Source organism: Coptis chinensis, chromosome 5, assembly GCF_015680905.1.
Source record: "Coptis chinensis isolate HL-2020 chromosome 5, ASM1568090v1, whole genome shotgun sequence".
In the NCBI taxonomy this organism is placed as follows: domain Eukaryota; kingdom Viridiplantae; phylum Streptophyta; class Magnoliopsida; order Ranunculales; family Ranunculaceae; genus Coptis; species Coptis chinensis.
In genome coordinates this window covers 46,078,191-46,097,192 of record NC_141460.1, presented here as the reverse complement: position 1 = coordinate 46,097,192, position 19,002 = coordinate 46,078,191, and positions in this window count along the sequence as shown.

Genomic DNA, 19,002 nt, shown 5'->3' with positions numbered 1-19,002 from the left:
TCATGGGGCCTCTCCACTCATTGCCAATTGGTTTTGAGTTGGATACCCAAATTTAATATGGTATCAAAGTAGACTATTCTATGGCCTGAAATACCCATGTACTTTACATCACATATGTGTGTTTTTTTTAAAAAGTGTCCATTTGTTTGGCTCAAGATACGCGACGCCCCAAATACCCATGTACTTTACATCACTCATTAAAATGTGTCCACATGTTTGGCTAAAGATACGTCACACATTAGGGGGCATCGTGAGATCTATTATCCCATATCGGGTATCTGAAGCCATGCGCCCATGCATATAATACATAAATCTCGGGGACGAGCCACTTATTGCCAATTGATTTTGAGCTGGGTGCCCAGATTTAATGTCTTTTTTGCGTGGATATGTATGTAAATACAATACATGCTGCTTTTGTTCCGTACCGCATTAAAGTCCTAGCCCTTGAATTATATGCCAAATTTAGTGAACATTGATGCATTTTGTTCTGCTTTACCTAAGTACAAGATGTGTTTAAATCTCTTCCCAAAAAAATGGAACTGAGGTGTTGTGGAGTGGTCATGTTAGATTTTGTTTAAATACAACTTATGTTACATGGACTTATAATTTTTTTTAAATAATCTGTGTCAGATACGTATCTGATGGGGAACAATTAGATTTAGAAGATAGGATATGGAAATCCTTAATAGAATAATTGAACGAAGGAGATTGAAGAGTTTAGACAGATAAGAAATTAAGATTGAAGGAGATGAAGAATAATTGGAGAGGGAAAATATTAGGCTTGAGATAATTTTGATAATTGATCTGATTGAATAATTGAATACCTAAAACAACTAACATTGGCCTCCTTATATAGATAAGCCAAACTTGATAACCAAGAAACCCAGACTTCTACATCAAATTAAACCAAACGTAAGAAACTACTAAATCAACTTAATAATTCTACTAATAGAAATACCTAAAAGTGAACGTTCTCATCCTACATGAGTATCTATATATCTGTTTTGGTCACACAATCAGGAAGATCTCTAACTGAGTCTATTTATGAAAAGATGATAAGAGAGGTGGCAAAACAGGCAAAAGATGATATCAAAATAATAGGTTGAGATGATAAAATAGTCAAGACTGCCACGATTCAGGGAGAGTATAACTTGGAAGATGCATATGAAGGATTGCGGGGGATGAGGCCATCAGTAGCATGGCATCGAATGGTATGGTTTGCGAACCGAATTCCGAGACACTCATTTATAAGCTGGATGGCGATGCATAAAGGGCTCAAAACACTAGACAAGCTAAAGGAATGGAAGAAAGTGGACACCGACAACTTCATTATGTGCTGGAGAGAGATCAAAACTGAAGAACACTTGTTTCATGATTGCTCCTTCTCGATGGCAGTATGACAAAGCCTATTAACATCAATGGCAGAGTACAAGCTGTAAACTGGAGTGAAGAAATAGAGTGGGTTCAGAAAAATCAGCGGGGAAATGGCCGAAACAGGATTCTCTAAGGCTGGTGTGGAATGGTTACATATATTGAATATGGAGGAATCGCAATGAGAAAATATTTGAAAACAAACAGCGCCAAACTCATCAGGTGGTGCAGCTCATTTTATGCGATGTGAAAACAAAGTTGCAATCAATGGCAATTATGATGGAGGAGGAACCAGAAAAACAACAATTCCAAAACACTTGGAATGTGGAAGTGCATACAAGACAGAGGCAGCGGCGGTACTGTAAGTGGGAACGAGCAACTCAAGGAATTCTGAACTTGAGTACCGATGGCAGTTTGCAAGGACTGATAGGTGGCTGGGCAGCGGTAATAAGAGATGAGCATGGGCAGGTTAAAGCTGCAAGAAAGGGAAGGTTAGGCAAACAGTTACACGAGGAGAAAAATGCATATTTGGGAACTGCTCAATTAGAATGACTGCAAAACACTTGATTGATTGAATGAATGCAAAACACATAATTCAATGTATATACTTGTGAGCTTGCATTAGAATGAATGCAAAACACTTAATTGATTGAATTAACACATCCACAAGTGAGCTTACATTAGAATGAATGCAAACTACTTGATTGACTGCATCGACGTGTGAGCTTGTATTAGAATGAATGCAAAACGTGGAGTCTTTTTCTTGCAAAGGGTCGAGTCCTTGGTCCTTAAAGCATTGGAGTGTTTCCTAAACTTCTGAGTTTTTGGACCCATGAGTTGTCTTTGACCCTTAACAGTTGACTGCTGACTTTGACTTTTGACTTTGACAGTAGACTTTTTGCACTTTTTCTCAGTTGTCCCATAACGTCCCTTCTAGGCTCATATTGGCTTTAGATCACGTCTTTTGAGATATTTGGTCAAGAATAAAATTGTATACTGAAAAAGCTATATGAACATGAGTTTTGTACATTATTGATTATATAATTTGAAATAATTGAAGCATTACAAGTGGATAAAAATGTATATTTGGGAACTAATCAATAGGAATGAATGCAAATCACTTGATTGAATGCATCTACTTGTTAACTTACATTCAAATGAATGCAAAACACATGATTGATTGAAATTAGCACATCTACAAGCGAGTTTGCATTTGAATGAATTCAAAATGTGGAGTCTTTGTCTTGCAAAGAGATGAGTCCTTGGTCCTTGAAGCCTTCGAGTGTTTCCTGAACTTTTGAGTTTTTGGAAACTCGAGTTGTCTTTGACCGTTGACTTTGACTTTTGACTTTGACTTTGACTGTTGACTTTAACCATTGACTTTTCAGCAATTTTTCTCAGTTGTCCCATAAGTTCCTTTTAGGTTCCTTTTAGATCTAGATCACGTCATTTGAGGTATTTTATCCCAGAATAGGCTTGTATCTTGAAAAAGCGATAAGAACATGAGTTTTGTACAATATTGATTATATAATTTGACATAATGGAATTATTACAAGCGAATAAAAATGCATATTTGGGAACTGATCAATTAGAATGAATGCAAAACATTTGTTTGAATACATCTACTTATGAGCTTGCATTAGGTTGAATACAAAACACTAGAGTGATTGAATTAATGCATCTACAAACGAGCTTGCACTAGAATGAATGCAAAACACTTGATTGAATACATTTACGTGTGAGCTTGCAATAGTATGAACGCAAAACATGGAGTCCGTGTCTTGCAAAGGGTTGAGTTGAGTCCTTGGCCTTTGAAGCCTTGGAGTGTTTCCTAAGCTTTTGAGTTTTTGGACCCCTGTGCTGACTTTAACCATTTACTTCGACTTTGATGGTTGACTTTTACCGGCGACTTTTTGACACTTTTTCTCAGTTGTCCCATAAGGTCCCTTTTAGGGCTCATTTTGGCTTTAGATCATGTCATTTGAGGTATTTGGTCCAGAATAAGCTTGTATACTGAAAAAGTGATAAGAACATGAGATTTGTACATTACTGATTATATAATTTGACATAATTGAAGCATTACACGAGGATAAAAACGCATATTTGGGAACTGGACAATTAGAATGGCTGCAAAACAATTGATTGATTGAATGAATGCAAAACACTTGATTGAATGTATATACTTGTGAGCTTGCATTAGAATGATTGCAAAACACTTGATTGATTGAACTAACGCATCTACAAGTGAGCTTACATTAGAATGAATGCAAAACACTTGATTGAATGCATCGACATGTAAGCTTGTATTAGAATGAATGCAAAACGTGGAGTCTTTGTCTTGCAAAGTGTTGATTCCTTAGTCCTTGAAGCCTTGGAGTGTTTCCTGAACTTTTGAGTGTTTGGACCCCATGAGTTTTCTTCGACCCTTGACAGTTGACAGTTGACTTAGACTTTTGACTTTGACAGTTGACTTTGACCATTGACTTCGACTTTGACTGTTGACTTTTACCGACGACTTCTTGACACTTTTTCTCAGTTGTCCCATAAGGTCCCTTGTAGGCTCATTTTGGCTTTAGATCATGTCATTTGAGGTATTTGGTCCAGAATAAGCTTGTATACTGAAAAAGTGATAAGAACATGAGTTTTGTACATTACTGATTATATAATTTGACATAATTGAAGCATTACACGAGGAGAAAAATGCATATTTGGGAACTGCTTAGTTAGAATGACTGCAAAACACTTGATTGCTTGAATGAATGCAAAACACTTGATTCAATGTATATACTTGTGAGCTTGCATTAGAATGAATGCAAACCACTTAATTAATTAAACTAGCACATCTACGAGTGAGCTTACATTAGAATGAATGCAAAACACTTGATTGACTGCATCGACGTGTGAGCTTGTATTAGAATGAATGCAAAACGTGGAGTCTTTTTCTTGCAAAGGGTCGAGTCCTTGGTCCTTGAAGCATTGGAGTATTTCCTAAACTTTTGAGTTTTTGGACCCATGAGTTGTCTTTGACCCTTAACAGTTGACTGCTGACTTAGACTTTTGACTTTGACAGTTGACTTTTCAGCACTTTTTCTCAGTTGTCCCAGAACGTCCCTTCTAGGCTCATATTGGTTTTAGATCACGTCATTTAAGATATTTGGTCAAGAATAGACTTGTATACTGAAAAAGCTATATGAAGAGTTTGGTACATTATTGATTATATAATTTGACATAATTGAAGCATTACAAGTTGATAAAAATGCATATTTGGGAATTGATCAATAGGAATGAATGCAAACCACTTGATTGAATGCATCTACTTGTTAGCTTACATTCAAATGAATCAAAACACATGATTGATTGAAATTAACACATCTACAAGCGAGTTTACATTTGAATGAATGCAAAATGTGGAGTCTTTGTCTTGCAAAGGGATGAGTGCTTGGTCCTTGAAGCCTTGGAGTGTTTCCTGAACTTTTGAGTTTTTGGAAACTCGAGTTGTCTTTGACCGTTGACTTTTCAGCAATTTTTCTCAATTGTCCCATAAAGTTTCTTTTAGGTTCATTTTAGATCTAGATCACGTCATTTGAGGTATTTTATCAAAGAATAGGCTTGTATCCAGAAAAAGCGATAAGAACATGAGTTTTGTACAACATTGATTATATAATTTGACATAATGGAATTATTACAAGCGAATAAAAATGCATATTTGGGAACTGCTCAATTAGAATGAATGCAAAACACTTGTTTGAATACATCTATGTATGAGCTTGCATTAGATTGAATACAAAACATTAGAGTGATTGAATTAACGCATCTACAAATGAGCTTGCACTAGAATGAATGCAAAACACTTGATTGAATACATTTACGTGTGAGCTTGCAATAGTATGAATGCAAAACATGGAGTCCATGTCTTGCAAAGGGTTGAGTTTAGTCCTTGGCCTTTCAAGCCTTGGAGTGTTTCCTGCGCTTTTGAGTTTTTGGACCCCTGTGTTGACTTTGACCATTGACTTCGACTTTGACTGTTGACTTTTACCGGCGACTTTTTGACACTTTTTCTCAGTTGTCCCATAAGGTCCCTTTTAGGCTCATTTTGGCTTTAGATCATGTCATTGGAGGTATTTGGTCCATAATAAGCTTGTATACTGAAAAAGTGATAAGAACATGAGATTTGTACATAACTGATTATATAATTTGACATAATTGAAGCATTACACGAGGATAAAAACGCATATTTGCGAACTGGCCAATTAGAATGACTGCAAAACAATTGATTGATTGAATGAATGCAAAACACTTGATTTAATGTATATACTTGTGAGCTTGCATTAGAATGAATGCAAAACACTTAATTGATTGAACTAACGCATCTACAAATGAGCTTACATTCGAATGAATGTAAAACACTTGATTGAATGCATCGACATGTGAGCTTGTATTATATTGAATGCAAAATGTGGAGTCTTTGTCTTGCAAAGTGTTGACTCCTTGGTCCTTGAAGCCTTGGAGTGTTTCCCGCACTTTTGAGTTTTTAAACCCATTAGTTGTCTTCGACCCTTCACAGTTGACTGTTGACTTAGACTTTTGACTTTGATAGTTGACTTTTCAGAACTTTTTCTCAGTTGTCCCATAACATCACTTCTAGGCTCATATTGGCTTTAGATCACGTCATTTGAGATATTTGGTCAAGAATGGTCTTGTATACTAAAAAAAGCTATATGAACACGAGTTTTGTACATTATTGATTATATAATTTGACATAATTGAAGCATTACAAGTGGATAAAAATGCATATTTGGGAACTGATCAATAGGAATGAATGCAAAACACTTGATTGAATGCATCTACTTGTAAACTTACATTAGAATGAATGCAAAACACTTGATTGATTGAATTAACACATCTATAAGCGAGCTTGCATTTGAATGAATGCAAAACACTTGCTTGAATGCATCTACGTGTGAGCTTGTATTAGAAAGAATGCAAAATGTGGAGTCTTTGTCTTGCAAAGGGTTGAGTCCTTGGTCCTTGAAGCCTTTGAGTGTTTCCTGAACTTTTGATTTTTTGAACCCTTGAGTTGTCTTTGACCGTTGACTTTGACTTTTGACTTTTAGTCTGACTGTTGACTTTGACTGTTGACTTTTCAGCAATTTTTCTCAGTTGTCCCATAAAGCTCCTTTTGGGTTCCTTTTAGCTCTAGATCAAGTCATTTGAGGTAGTTTTTCCCAGAATAGGCTTGTATCCTGAAAAAGCGATAAGAACATGAGTTTTGTACATTATTGATTATATAATTTGACATAATGGAATTATTACAAGAGAATAAAAACGCATATTTGGGAACTGATCACTTAGAATGAATGCAAAACAATTGATTGAATACATTTACTTGTGAGCTTGCATTAGATTGAGTACAAAACACTAGAGTGATTGAATTAACGCATCTACAAACGAGCTTGCAGTAGAATGAATGCAAAATACATGATTGAATGCATCTACGTTCGAGCTTGCAATATTATGAACGCAAAACAAGAAGTTCGTGTCTTGCAAAGGGTTGAGTTGGGTCCTTGGCTTTTGAAGCCTTCGAGTGTTTCTTGGGCTTTTAAGTTTTTGGACCCCTGTGTTGACTTTGACCATTGACTTCGACTTTGACTGTTGACTTTTCCCGATGACTTGTTGACAGTTTTTCTCAGTTGTCCCACTACTTTTTTACATTACTGATTATATAATTTGACATAATTGAAGCATTACACGAGGATAAAAATGGATATTTGGGAACTGGTCAATTAGAATGAATGCAAAACACTTGATTGATTGAATGAATGCAAAACACTAGATTGAATGTATATACTTGGGAGCTTGCATTAGAATGAATGCAGAACACTTGATTGATTGAACTAACGCATCTACAAGTGAGCTTACATTAGAATGAATGCAAAACACTTGATTGAATGCATCGACATATGAGCTTGTATTAGAATGAATGCAAAATGTGGAGTCTTTCTCTTGCAAAGTGTTGAGTCCTTGGTCTTTGAAGCCTTGGAGTGTTTCCTGATATTTTGAGTTTTTGGACCCATGAGTTGTTTTCGACCCTTGACAGTTGACTGTTGACTTAGACTTTTGACTTTGACAGTTGACTTTTTAGCACTTTTTCTCAGTTGTCCCATAACGTCACTTCTAGGCTCATATTGGATTTAAATCACGTCATTTGAGATATTTGGTCAAGAATGGGCTTGTATACTAAAAAGCTATATGAACACGAGTTTTGTACATTATTGATTATATAATTTGACATAATTGAAGCATTACAAGTGGATAAAAGTGTATATTTGAGAACTGATCAATAGGAATGAATGCAAAACACTTGATTGAATGTATCTACTTGTGAACTTACATTAGAATGAATGCAAAACACTTGATTGATTTAATTAACACATCTACAAGCGAGCTTGTATTTGAATGAATGCAAAACACTTGATTGAATGCTTTACGTGTGAGCTTGTATTAGAATGAATGCAAAATGTGGAGTCTTTGTCTTGCAAAGGGTTGAGTCCTTGGTCCTTTAAGCCTTTGAGTGTTTCCTGAACTTTTGAGTTTTTGGACCCTTGAGTTGTCTTTGACCGTTGACTTTGACTTTTGACTTTGACTTTGACTGTTGACTTTGACCGTTAACTTGTCAGCAATTTTTCTCAGTTGTCCTGTAAAGTTCCTTTTTGGTTCCTTTTAGCTCTAGATTAAGTCATTTGAGGTATTTCTTCCCAGAATAAGCTTGTATCCTGAAAAAGCGATAAGAACATGAGTTTTGTACACTATTATTATATAATTTGACATAATAGAATTATTACAAGAGAATAAAAATGCATATTTGGGAACTGATCAATTAGAATGATTGCAAAACAATTGATTGAATACATCTACTTCTGAGCTTGCATCAGATCAGGGATGAAAGAAATACAAGATTTTGGCTTGACCCATGGCACCCAAGTGGAATTCTAAAAGATAAGTTTCCGCAAGCTTTAACTTACAGCTCCAGTGGACATCTAAATGGCCAAGTTTTTGATTTTATAGAACAAGGGGAATGGTGTTTTCCAGAATACATAGAAAACCAGATAAGAGAGGTGGCAAAACAGGCAAAAGATGATATCAAAATAATGGGTGGAGATGATAAAATAGTCTAGACTGCCACGATTCAGGGAGAGTATAGCTTGAAAGATACATATGAAGGATTACAGGGGATGAGGCCATCAGTAGCATGGCATCGACTGGTATGGTTTGCGAACCGAATTCCGAGACACTCATTTATAAGCTGGATGGCGATGCATAAAGGGCTTAGAACACTAGATAAGCTAAATGAATGGAAGAAAGTGGACACCGACAGCTGCATTATGTGCTGGAGAGAGATCGAGACTGAAGAACATTTGTTTCATGATTGCTCCTTCTCGATGGCAGTATGACAAAGCCTGTTAACATCAATGGGTTTCAGCAGAGTACAAGCTGTAAACTGGAGTGAAGAAATATAGTGGGTTCAGAAAACATCAGCGGGGAAAGGGTCGAAACAGGATTCTCTAAGGCTGGTGTGGAATGGTTACATATATTGAATATGGAGGAATCGTAATGAGAAAATATTTTAAAACAAACAGCACCAAACTCATCAAGTGGTGCAACTCATTTTATGTGATGTGAAAACAAAGTTGCAATCAATGGCAATTATGATGGAGGAGGAACCAGAAAAACAACAATTCCAAAACACTTGGAATGTGGAAGTGCATACAAGACAGAGGCAGTAGCGGTACTGTAAGTGGGAACGAGCAGCTCAAGGAATTCTGAACTTGAGTACCGATGGCAGTTTGCAAGGACTGATAGGTGGCTGGGCAGCGGTAATAAGAGATGAGCATGGGTAGGTTAAAGCGGCAAGAAAAGGAAGGTCAGGCAAACAGTCTATAACATTAATAGAATTGAAAGGGGTCGAGCAAGGAATAATAATGGCTATTGATCATGGCTTCAGGTACATTCATTCACAAACTGATCCAACAAATGTGTTGTCCTTTTTTCAGAATGGGGGTCAACATCCATGGCAAGCAGAAAAGATGATGAGGAGCATAAGTCGAATGAGAGAGCAACTAGAGGAATTCTCTATCACTTATGTCTACAGAGAAGCCAACAAGTTAGCAGACTCACTTGCTAGTACTATACCCACAGAGAGCTATATAGATCTAGATTTTAATTCATTCCCGGAGGATGTAATGAAAATCATTCATGATGATTCAGTGGGGAAACAATATGTAAGAATGTAACAAGCTGTAACAGATCTTTTATATTAAATAAAAAGGGGTAAGGGACCTCGTTAACAACCTCGCTTTCCAATAAAAAAAAAACTTGCATTAGATTGAGTACAAAATACTAGAGTGATTGAACTAACGCATCTAAAAATGAGCTTGTAGTAGAATGAACGCAAAATACTTGATTAAATACATCTATGTGCGAGCTTGCAATATTATGAACGCAAAACAAGGAGTCCGTGTCTTGCAAAGGGTTGAGTTGCGTCCTTGGCCTTTGAAGACTTGGAGTGTTTCTTGAGCTTTTGAGTTTTTGGACCCCTGTGTTGACTTTGACCATTGACTTTGACTTTAACTGTTGACTTTTACCGACGACTTCTTGACACTTTTTCTCAGATGTCCCACAAGGTCCCTTGTAGGCTCATTTTGGCTTTAGATCATGTCATTTGAGGTATTTGGTCTAGAATAAGCTTGTATACTGAAAAAGTGATAAGAACATGAGTTTTGTACATTACTGATTATATAATTTGACATAATTGAAGCATTACACGAGGATAAAAATGCATATTTGGGAACTGCTCAATTAGAATGACTACAAAACACTTGATTGATTGCATGAATGCAAAACACTTGATTGAATGTATATACTTGTGAGCTTGCATTAGAATGAATGCAAAACACTTGATTGATTGAACTAACGCATCTACAAGTGAGCTTACATTAGAATGAATGCAAAACACTTGATTGAATGCATCGACATGTGAGCATGTATTAGAATGAATGCAAAGCGTGGAGTCCTTGTCTTGCAAAGTGTTGAGTCTTTGGTCCTTGAAGCCTTGGAGTGTTTCCTAAACTTTTGAGTTTTTGGACCCATGAGTTGTCTTCAACCCTTGACAGCTGACTGTTAACTTAAACTTTTGACTTTGACAGTTGACTTTTCAGCACTTTTTCTCAGTTGTCCCATAACATCACTTCTAGGCTCATATTGGCTTTAGATCACGTCATTTGAGTTATTTGGTCAAGAATGGGCTTGTATACTAAAAAAGCTATATGAACACGAGTTTTGTATATTATTGATTATATAATTTGACATAATTTAAGCATTACAAGTGGATAAAAATGCATATTTGGGAACTGATCAATAGGAATGAATGCAAAACACTTGATTGAATGCATCTACTTGTGAACTTACATTAGAATGAATGCAAAATACTTGATTGATTGAATTAACACATCTCCAAGCGATCTTACATTTGAATAAATGCAAAACACTTGATTGAATGCATCTACGTGTGAGCTTGTATTAGAATGAATGCAAAATGTGGAGTCTTTGTCTTGCAAAGGGTTGAGTCCTTGGTCCTTGAAGCCTTTGAGTGTTTCCTGAACTTTTGAGTTTTTGGACCCTTGAGTTGTCTTTGACCGTTGACTTTGACTTTCGACTTTCACTTTGACTGTTGACTTTGACCGTTGACTTTTCAGCAATTTTTCTCAGTTGTCCCATAAAGCTCCTTTTAGGTTCCTTTTAGCTCTAGATCAAGTCATTTGAGGTATTTTTTCCCAGAATAGGCATGTATCCTGAAAAAGCGTTAAGAACATGAGTTTTGTACATTATTAATTATATAATTTGGCATAATGGAATTATTACAAGAGAATAAAAAAGTATATTTGGGAACTGATCAATTAGAATGAATGCAAAACAATTGATTGAATACATCTACTTGTGAGCTTGCATTAGATTGAGTACAAAACACTAAAGTGATTGAATTAACGCATCTATAAACGAGCTTGCAGTAGAATGAATGCAAAATACTTGATTGAATACATCTACGTGCGAGCTTGCAATATTATGAACGCAAAACAAGAGTCCTTGTCTTGCAAAGGGTTGAGTTGGGTCCTTGGCCTTTGAAGCCTTGGGTGTTTCCATAGCTTTTGAGTTTTTGGACCCCTGTGTTGACGTTGACCATTGACTTCAACTTTGACTGTTGACTTTTACCGGCGACTTCTTAACACTTTTTCTCAGTTGTCCCACAAGGTCCCTTGTAGGCTCATTTTGGCTATAGATCATGTCATTTGAGGTATTTGATCCAGAATAAGCTTGTATACTGAAAAAGTGATAAGAACATGAGTTTTGTAAATTACTGATTATATAATTTGACAGAATGGAAGCATTACACGAGGATAAAAACGCATATTTGGGAACTGGTCAATCAGAATGAATGCAAAACACTTGATTTATTGAATGAATGCAGAACACTTGATTGAATGTATATACTTGTGAAATATTTCATCTGGGTCTGATGCTGCCTTTATACTACACTACCATTTGTTTTCTTATAATTTCAACTGAAGTAAGAAGGTTCGAGTAACCATTGAAGCTTATAGAATGTATACTGCAGACCTAAATTATGCACCAGCCAATGTCACTTCACACAATTTTCATGTCATTGTTGCACATGTACTTTATTTTCATTTACAAATGCGTGGAGTGCAATGTGATTTTACAATTTGACCCTTTGCTTGGACACTTTAATAGTCTTAGATTAGCTTGCCACACCTAGTCCAGGAACAACTAATATTTGCTCGAGTCTTTGATTCGGACTGGTTTACCAAGCCACGTCCAGGGACAACTAATATATGTCCTCCAGTATTGCAACAATTTTGTGTTAAGAAAATTGCGGTATACTACAACCAAATTGTTGTGATTGTCATTCTCTTGTATGCACACATATCATTTCTTTTTGAATCAATTTGTCTTCACAATATACTTGAGCTATCTTTTACTGTAAACCTCTTCATTGCGCATTGTTTGTAATTATATCTCCTTTTGCATCAATTGGGGCTATTACTATTTGACTATAGTTATGTTTTCAACCAGCTTGGGCAGTGTCTTGTTTGCGAACTAATATTTGCTCTTCAGTTTTGATTCAGACCGGCATACCATGCCTAGTCCGGGAACACCTAATATCTGCCCCTAGTTTCGATTCGGAGTGGCGTACCATGCCGAGTCCGGGGACAACTATTATATGCCTCCAAGTCTTTGATTCAAACTGGCATACTATGCCACATCCAGGGACCTCTGCCCATATGTCTTTGATTCGATTTGGCATGCCATGCCGGGCACGGGATAACTATTATGCCTTAAGTCTTTGGGGATAACTATTATCTGCCCTTAGGGACCTTTGCCTATATCTTTGATTGGACTAGCGTACCATGCCATGTCCGGGGACTATTATCCGCCCCTAGTCTTTATCTTTGATTCGGACTAGCGTACCATGCTTTGATTCGGGGACAACTACTTTATCTGCCCCGAAGTCTTTGATTTGGATGGCGTACCATGCCCGCCCGGGGACCTCCGCCCTATATCTTTGATTCGGATTTGAGCGTACCATGCGAATCCGGGGACAACTTTTATCTGCCCGAAGTCTTTGATTTGGATTTGGCGTACCATGCCACGTCCAGGGACCTCCGCCCCTATATCTTTGATTCGGACTGACGTACCATGCCGAATCCGGGGACAACTTTTATCTGCCCCCGAATCTTTGATTTGGACTGGCGTACCATGCCACGTCCAGGGACCTCCACCCCTATATCTTTGATTCGGACTGCCGTACCATGCCGAGTCCGGGGACAACTATTATATGCCCCCAAGTCTTTGATTTGGACTGGCGTACCATGCCATGTCTAGGGACCTCCGCCCCTATATCTTTGATTCGGACTGGCGCACCATGCCAAGTCCAGGGACAACTATTATCTTCCCTTTTTTCTTTTAGAGAACCAATAAAAAGATTTATGTTATGGAAAAGAAAATATCATTTTCATTACATATCATTTACAAGACACTATATCAATTGCATTATTTGATTTGGATCATTTTCTCCGTTTCTTCTTCCATGATTCTGCTAATAATGTTCCCACATCAGTGAGTTTCACTTCATTATATTCTCGCTCAAATTGACCATTTGTACCTCCTCCACAGTTAGACTCGGTCCGCAGATGAGGCTTATCCGCGGACAACCCTATCTGTAATTGATATGCTTTCTCTTGGGGCTTAGAACTTTCTACCCCACCATTTCTCTTCACCATATCTTTCACCGCACCGCTACCGTAGCGAAATAACTTGGCTGTGCTGCGGATTGGTCTCCCTTGATTTCATAAGTCCCTACTGTGATAGGGAATCTAACCACGTATTTGGTAATAAGAGGTAGATGGTACATCTTTCATTGCATATATCCATTTGCGTACCAAAATTATATTGTATTGCGACGAATGTAGTCATAACGATAACTGGACTTGTAAATACTGGCAAATCTATCTCCCTAACTGGTTCAGTTATGCTTCTATTGAACCAAACAAATTATTTTTACCTTCGCCGCTTGTCTCAATACCACAGAGTCTATATGAATTTCATCTAAAGCAATGCAAAATATTAAATCAATAGAACTACCACAATCAATTAAAATTCTTTTGGTTAGAAGACTTAAACTTTCTCTGTCCCCCTCCGTGAAAGTGATATTACTGTATCATGTGGCACTCTGTGGTATTGCCCTGGGTAAAAGACTTACTTCGCATACTTGCTACATTTGCATAGTCCACCTCATCTTATCTCTCTGTCTGTTATGCATAGTCCACCACTGAATATGGCCTTTTATGGCTCCCAGAATGCGACTATCCTCCGGTATCCTTACCTCTTTTCTATTGTCTTTGATATAACAAAAGACACAACAAAAGGTTATAAACTCTCTTAAATTCCCTTCATCTATCATTTTTTTTTTCACCTTTACCTTTCCTTTCGCTTTCCTTTTCCACCGCACTAACTCCTTTTCCCCCTCTTTTGCTGGTCCGTGGTATATAATCTTCACATCTGATGTATTTTTCCAGTTTTGGATATATACAACTCCGCCAGACTTGATATTTTCTCCTCATTTCTAACGATGGACATGTGCACCTCGCTCCCTTGGCGGACTCACCCTCTCTTGGTATGGTTTTTGCCCTTGTCCTCCCGTCTCTCCCTTTCTTTGGGTCTTTCCATCTTGTAACTCCTATTTTCGTAGACCCCTTTGCCTTTCCTTTCACTTTCCCTTTCCACCGCACTAACTCCTTTTCCCCCTCTTTTGCTGTTCCACGGTACATAATCTTCCCATCTGATGTATTTTTCTAGTTTCGGATACAACTCTTGAGACTTGATATTTTTTCCTCATTTCTAACAATAGACATGTGTACCTCGCTCCCTTGGCGGACTCCATTTCTGAATGCTATCACCGCAGTCTTCTCATCCAGATTCTCAACCTTCATAGCCTCTGCATTGAATCTAGAGACAAATTCTCGTAATGTCTCCGCCTCTCCTTGCTTTACATAGAATAGCGCGGATATATCCACTGCCCTTTCCTTTTGGTAGATATAGTGAGTGACGAATGCCTTCTCTATATCACTAAATCTGTGTATACTTCCCGCCGGTAGTCGGTAAAACCAATTGGAAGCTCCTTCTTTCAAACTCACCGGGAAAAGCATACACCATAAGCCATCAAACTTATCTTCTTGCCATAACGCCAACTGTTAGCGAAAGTGTTGGACATGATGCAAGGAAGAGAAGATATTGTTTGCTTCAACGACTTCCATTTTTGTATCTTCTCTTGTTTTTATTTTCGGTGGTACCATCTCTTCTCTTAGCACCGTGACTTTTAACCGGCGTAGTTATGGGTTCAGTCCACTCAGACGGCGCCAATTTTATGACCTAATTTCTTAACCTAATTCTTCCTCTCCTTTTTCTTGGCAGTCCTCTTTCTCTCAGTTTTTTCCCCCCCTTCTATTAGGTTTTCTCTTCTCTCTTATACTCGGTCCTCCGCTCTCTACGCTTAACCCTTGATCTTGCTTTCATCCATCCACTGTGTTACTCCCACGTGTCCTCTACTACGTCGCACATACAGATCCACCGCTATACTCGGTCCTCCGCTCTCTATGCTTAACCCTTGATCTTACTTTCATCCATCCACTGTGCTAGTCCCACGTGTCTTCTACTACGTGCATGGCACATACAGATCCACCGCCTAGCCAATTATTTGATATCCTCCGCTCTATGGTTTTTGTGTACTCCTCTTCTTGGGACTTCGTCCTAATAGCCCATTCATTCCTCCAGACCTACAAAGCCCATTAGGTTCTCCGAACCTATGAAGCCCATTAGGTTCAAACTAGACCGTAACAATTAGGGATTACAATTTCCCACGCCACTTTTGCCCATTTCGTACTAGGTTTTTCTTCCACACCACATGTAGTAGGGTTTTCGTCATGTAGTAAGGTTTTTTCAATAGAGTGATTGCAATAATCAAAGGGAATACAATTTTCTACACTGCTCTTTTACCCTTTCAAACAATGTTATGATTTGTGACCAAAATACAATTTCCAGACAATAGAAATATTAAGGGTTTAGAAATGGTGTGTAGAAAGAATAAGAGTATTTTGATCATAAATTATAACATTGCATATGTCAATTCGTAGTTGTGAACAGTGAACGAGACCATGAGTGGTGTTTGATTATTGCACAGGTCACATGAAATTTGTAGTTGTGAGCGAGGTTATTATCTCACATTTTTAAGAATGTCTATTATTTTATTTATTTTTTCACTCTGCCATAGTAGTGCAAACCCCCAGTCGTTCTCTTGAACTATTTATGTGTAATATAATCATACATGATCCACATGCGATCTAAACAGATCGACCTGCGTTAAGTACAATGACAAATAATCACCAGAATTAAGGAAAAATAATCAATTATTCCAACTTCATTTCTGCAACTTGTTAAAAACCTCTTTCCAAGCCCATCTTTTTGTTCTGCACAGCTAGCTGATCAAACTAGCATATACAAGTCCTCAGTTTTCCCAGCGAAGCCGCTCAAAGAAGAACCATTATTTGCAAAAATGTTACCAAAAGCTCTCGACGGATCTTTACTAGGGATGACTTGAATTTCTTCGACGCAGGAAGACAGACTAAGGTAGAAGGACGATGAGCGGAAGATGATGTTGACTTGATTTGACCATCCATATATGTAATGCAATCAAATAAAATATTCATCCCACAATTGCGAAAATGCCAAACAACAATTTCTTCGTATTGCATAGGCGGACTTTCTAGTACACGCAACATTGTTTGCATAACTTCAAGAAAACATCTTCCTTGTAAGCTAAAGCTCTCTTCTCCCAGTATTGCCAACCTGCTAATTGTCCATATACTTGACTATTGAAGTAAGGATTCTCGTTCAGTACCAGTGCTTGAAGCTAAAGTAGCATTTGCATCACTGATAACATATGAGAACCTAAACGTACTACACCATTTGCATAGAAATATGGATTGATTTGGAGGCCATAGGAATGATAGTATATTTTGAGTTTTTGTATACGAACTAGGATTTTGAGTTTTGGTGAAGAACCATAGTCTCAAAAATTTGTGTAGACAAGGTGTTCGATAAAATTCCTGATTGAGATATTTTTTGGGTTATTGTGTGTGACTTGAAAAAAGGATCCCAAGATGTCAAATGCTAGATTTAAAATAGAGAAGTTTGATAAATAAGCAAAAGAAAAGATGGCGATGGTGATGTCGAATGAGATGACTTCCACAAGCAAGTGGAAGGGTAGTTTGAAGAAGCCTTTAAAACATGTACGGTGCTACAATTGCAAGAAAAAGGGGAATTATCTATGTGATTAGGGCCTGAAAAAGAATAACAAGATAAGTGGTAAGTTTGAGAATGAGGATGTTAGTGAAGCAAGTCTTGCTTCCGGCTTCGATGGGGATGATGTAAGTCTTTTGGTATCTACACAAGACGACCACATGATCGATACGTGGATTCTTGATTCCAGGTGTTCCTACCACATGTGTCCAAATAGGAAGTGGTTTGCTACCTATGAGAACTTTAGTGGAGGTTTTGTTTTGATGAGTAATGATGTTGCTTGTAAGACGGTAGGAATTGAAATTATACGGGTCAGGATGCATAATGGTGTAGTGAGGATTTTAACCGATGTGAGGCATGTTCCCGAGTTAAAGAAGAACCTCATTTCTCTTGGTACCTTGGATTCCAAAGGCCACAAGTTTGTCGGAAATGGTGGAGTCCTAAAGATCCTTAGTGGCTCTTTAGTCATTATGAAGGGTCAAAGGCATGGAAACTTGTATATTTTGTTGGGTAGTACAATGATAGGTGATGTAGCAGTGGGTACATGTAGTGATGATTCTGAGTGCACAAAATTGTGGCATATGCGTCTTGGGCATATGAGCCAAAAGGGATTGTCTGAGTTGTGCAAGCAAAGGCTACTGAAAGACTTGGAGAAACCAAGTATGAAATTCTGCGAGCATTGTGTTTATGGCAAGCAGTGTAGAGTCAAGTTCGGTACACGCAAGCACAAGATGAGAAGCATCCTGGATTATGTGAATACGGATGTTTGGGGACCCTCTAGAGTGGCTTCTAAGGGAGGTAACCGGTATTATGTCTCTTTCATCGATGATTATACACGCTATGTGTGGGTATATATCTTGAAGTCCAAGGATGAAGTTTTTGAGACATTTAAAAAGTGGAAGGCAAGGGTTGAGAATCGCACATATAGGAAGGTGAAGACTCTATGGTCTGACAATGGTACTGAGTATACCTATAGGCCTTTCCAAGAGTTTTGTGCACAACAGGGAATTGCCAGACACTAGACAGTGAGGGGCACGCCGCAACAGAATGGGTTAGCAGAGAGAATGAATCGCACGTTGCTTGAGAAAGATAGGTGTTTTATTTCCAATGCCAATCTTGGCAAAGAGTTTTGGGCAGATGCAGTGGCCATGGCATGTTACTTGTATAATATATCACTAGTTCCGGCGATAGACTGCAAGACACCTTATGAGGTGTGAGAAAGAAACCGGTGATTATGGTACTTTTGGCGTGTTTGCATCTAGTGTTTACTACCATCTGAAGGATAGTAAGCTTGATTCTAAAGCTAAGAAAGCAATATTCTTGGGTTATGCAAAGGGAGGAAAGGGATACGAATTATGGTGTCTAGAGAACCACAAGTTCCTGGTCAGCAGTGAGGTTACCTTTGATAAGACTTCGGTGTTATATTTTAGTGGGCCAGAGAAGGCTGGAAATAGTGGTGATTCTATAAAATCTCAAGTGATTAAGATAGAAGCGTTTGAGGATGCTAAAGAGAGTGAGGTTCTTAGTGAAAGAACTATTCAACAAGAAGTAGAGCTACAATAACCTGAGCAGCAATCTTTGGCTAGATCATAGCCAAAGAGAAGTGTGAAACAAGTTATGAAATATGGGCATGATAAGCCAGTGAAGCATTATGGTCAACCGGACTCGATTGCCTACGCACTGAATATCGAGGGTGATGAA